This window comes from Nicotiana tabacum, chromosome 15 (assembly GCF_000715075.1).
Source record: "Nicotiana tabacum cultivar K326 chromosome 15, ASM71507v2, whole genome shotgun sequence".
Lineage (NCBI taxonomy): Eukaryota > Viridiplantae > Streptophyta > Magnoliopsida > Solanales > Solanaceae > Nicotiana > Nicotiana tabacum.
The window spans coordinates 25,580,457-25,584,740 of record NC_134094.1 but is presented as its reverse complement, the minus strand read 5'-3'; the positions used below and the strand labels follow the sequence as shown (position 1 = coordinate 25,584,740).

General features: G+C 33.0%; 1 long non-coding RNA gene across 1 annotated transcript; it reads left to right on the top strand.

Moving 5' to 3' along the window:
- The first annotated feature begins 236 nt into the window (after positions 1–236).
- Positions 237–3,217, top strand: LOC142169429 (uncharacterized). Its single transcript, XR_012699179.1, has 2 exons — positions 237–672; positions 3,102–3,217. It is a non-coding gene; the product is annotated as an uncharacterized LOC142169429 (long non-coding RNA).
- Positions 3,218–4,284: the final 1,067 nt, after the last annotated feature.

Below are 4,284 nucleotides of genomic sequence, written 5' to 3'. Positions count from 1 at the left end.
AAGAAAAGCTGTTGGGCCAAGCCCTGAGGCTCAAACACCTTTAATAATCCGCCCAGACGACCCTCATATCCGGACCATATCCCTTTTATTACCAAACGACCCCATTTTGTCCTTAATCAATCCCAACCGTCCCTCAAAATCAATCCAACGACTCCGAACTGAACTCCAAACCCCTTAAAACTGTCTGAATGAATACCCCAAACCCTAAATACCAATCCCAATTCCTCATCCCTCTCACCCTCTCACCCTTAGCCGCCTACCACACCAAAGAGTATCTCCGTCGGTGGCTCGTCTCCAAGTCTGCCAAAATATCACAAAATAACCTTTGTTCCCTCCTCTTTCCAAATCTCTTAGCCTCATCTCTCGACTCCCTCTTTATCGATTCGTATAGCAGATCTAAAAATGACCATAAACCCTAGTTTGCCTATTTTTACCTGATTTTTCAGTGGTTTATGAACTCTTTTTGGCCACTCCGATTGCCTCTGAAGCCGCTTCGTCTTCTCCAAATTTGGCTTGTAATGAATATTTTTCCATGTAGCATTGGATCGCATGTGAATTTGGCGGCTTGTGCTCATGTGACAATCTCCATTACATGCCAGAATTCTTGTATTTGCCGGTGTTGGTTTGGCTTTCCGGATTCCAGCTTCACGGATATGTTAAAGGTTAATCGTGGTAAGATTTCACTGCTCCAGCCTCTTTAGCTGTTATGTTTTATTTGACCATAATGACTTTCCATTCATGACTAGCTATGTGACTTCGTACAAGTCATTTTAAGACCGTTTCTGCTGTGAAATTGCATTCGATTTACTGTTAGTTAATATTTCTTTTTTGAGTTGTAATTTTCTAAGTTCAAGTGTTTGTTGCCTTGTTTAATTTGCAAATTGGTTTAGTTGATTTGTTAGGATTAATTGGAGCAAACCTGTTATTAGGTTGATATGAGTATAGAGAGAGTAAGAGCTTTGAGATTGGTTAATTTTCTTTTTCTTCAATTAAAAAATGCAAAGGTTCAGTTATGATTATCGGAGTAAGGCCCAATACTTGTTTCTTTTAAGTCAGTATAGTTTAAAAGGACGGGGAGCTATGGGTAATTTCTTAATTTAGGGAATATTACGGAAAGGTTCTAGAAAAGGGAGAAAAGGACTAGTATGCAATAAAAAAACAGAACATGGCAAGTGTTTAGGGGGCTTAGGGGTAAATACAGAAGTAAAAGGGGCTGAAAAATAAGGAAAGAATATCTGAAGTGGACAGCTGCCCAAATCTGTTAAAAAAATGCATTTTACCCTATTTTTTTAGGGCAGACGGATTCCCTAGTCATTCTCTCATCTTTTTTGCATATACACACACTCATATTCTCTAATAACAGACTCTGGACATTCCCTCTCCTCACAGACCTTACCCTCATCTTTTCTTATATATATATATATATATATATATATATATATATATATATATATATATATATATATATATATATATTCCCTTACTCATTCTCTCATAAAGTGACCTGACTGAACACACACTCCTATCTGCATTTTGCACTCACACACAAAAAACAACTGAGAAGAAAAGTTGAAAGAGATTCTTAAGAAAACCAAAAAAAACATTCCGAAAAAGGAGAAAGTAGTAGAATCTGAAGTGGTTTTTATAATCCAAACAAATCAAAAGTTGTAGTTTGTCTTGAAATCTATATTCCTTCTGCATTTCTGGGTTTCCAAGTTAATTTAGATGGGGTTTATTGTTGCTTCATGGTTGTTGTTGCTGTAACTAGTAGTTGAGCTCATTCCCTGCATTTTCAGACATTTATTTGGTCCTTTGTTGTTATTTCTGCTTTTAGGTATGTAAACCGTCACCTATCATCTTCTATTTTTAGTTAAGGAAATGAAAATGTGCTCTGCTTTATGTTACACTAGTAAATTTGCTCGCGCTTCGCGCGATCATAAAATGATATATTTAAATTTATAAAAAGAAAAGCATGCTTATAATGTTAGGAGGAAATTATAAATAATTAACATATATTTGGGATAATTCATAAATTTTGTTCGATTAGAACGTATACTTCTATATAACTTTTAGTTATTTATCTATTACTAATGAAGCTTATTCACGTTCTATGTATTTAAGAAAGATTCAAGGAATAGCAAAACATTGTTGCTCTTGGACCCGATTCTTTTTACTTTCATGTTTTGTGTTTTTTTGAATGTCAAGCTACTCAAGTCACACCTTTTATAATATAATATTCTAGTTTCTCAAATTATCTCAAAATTATCTTGTAATATGACATAGCTAAATAACAGTTGTTGCTTTTATTTTAACATTATTCTTATTATTTTTGAGTTCGTCACTTTACTCCCCGTGACTTGGGATATATGCAAATATTTTCTTTTGCCAAATGCACATATAAGTTAAATGATGAATATTTACTTATTCATATCTTGATGCATATAAACTGTATTAGTTCTTACTCTTCCTCCTCTTGTTCCTTTTCCATTGTCTTTTTGTTCACCTTTTTTTTGGTCCTGATGATCTCAATTACCGTAAAAAATAAAAGTCGTATATATAGGTGCTATTTTATTTTCTTTTTGTTGTGACAGTCAATGAACTTTGACACAATGCAAAAAGAAGCATCATACTATCACAATCAACTTAAGGACAACGAAACATATAAGGAATATTAAAACAACAAATAACAGTTAAAGAATATGTACATATTGTATGTAGATGTTTCATATATTCCTAAGACATTTTAGATTCTTCTGCAATATAAATGAATAGTTTAGGAATCAGAGAACAGTATTTGGCAATGTACTCCCAAAATGACAAAGCAACCTGTGATCTCAATTCAAGAGCACTTAAGCTGTAAGTAATCCAGTAGGTCAGGCTTCATATTTCAATCTTACAACCCCTAATGAAGCAGTGGCATCCAACAGGTAATACAACTCACCCTATTATTGAAAACTATAAGATATAAACCCATAATTTTCATCTAATAAGTATCATAATTTACTGTATCAAAGTACAGATCAACTGAAAATGTGCAGATTAATGCTCCTAGAATAGCAAATATGTTTCTTCAAGAAATCTGAAAGGTTCATGTATTTCAGGTCCCAAGCCAACTTTTGTGGAAGTATAGAATCATCGACGCATCAGTTGGGTAGACGGTATTCAATTCATATCCCTGTGCTCCTAGCTCCTCACAACTTACTTCATCTATCAAAAGGTACTATGTCATAGAATAAATCAAAATGCACATTTAAAACACGTTAAAACACAAATTCAGATGCAATAGTGCAAATGTAATTATTTTAGCAAGAAGTGAAACATCCGATATTATGAACATGAATAGCATTTAGCACCACCAGCGTTAAATTTATGAACATGATATGATGCAGACCTAAAAGCAGTCCATGGAGGAATGTGTATTATCCAAAACATGAATATATTTCAACATGTAAGGTTTATCTTACTTGACATGCAACCAAATAATTTCTTTTTTATATTAATCAATCTTCTCTGCTTGCCTTTATATCTCTTCCATTTGCTCTGCTTGCCTTTATATCTCTTCATCAATAGTATTTAGTACTTGTCCTGAGCTAATAGTCATGCTCGTTATATTTGAAAATAAGTCAAGAGGCATTAAAAATATATTGACTTGCTTTGGCTTCTAGCAAATAGTAATCAGGTTCACAATAATCTCTAATTACATAGGAGTATACAGAAGAAAAGTAAAATATAACAATTAAGTAAAGGATACAAACAATAAGCATTGAACAAAGAAAACTTATATTTTTATTGTCACAAGCAATCATATCTCCAATAATCATATCTCCAATAGATACCTGAAGGATAATCAGCAACTTCAGAAGGGAGCAAGAGCAAGACAAGTTGTTGCAATGATATGATGATCTATAATCAAGCATCAATGGTTTAGAACATAAAAGTAAAGTAAGATATCAATATTTTAAGTCATTAATAGTCATATCATTTAAGGAGTATTATATAAATTGAGAACACATCGATCATATAGCCGGCAGAAGGATACATAACAAAAGCCAACAAAATCACTTTAACAGTATTGATTTAATGAAAAGACATGTGCGAAAGAAGAGAAGCCAATAACTTATGTTCTGTTTTCTGTAAAAGCTTTTGTTCAACTGTTCTACACAAAAAAGAGACAAAAAAATATAACATTACTCCACTAAAGTCCAAAGACAGTTAAAACTGATGGACCACTCATTATATTGAGAACTTGTAAAATAATAGAAAGAAAATTTGAATTTGTCAATC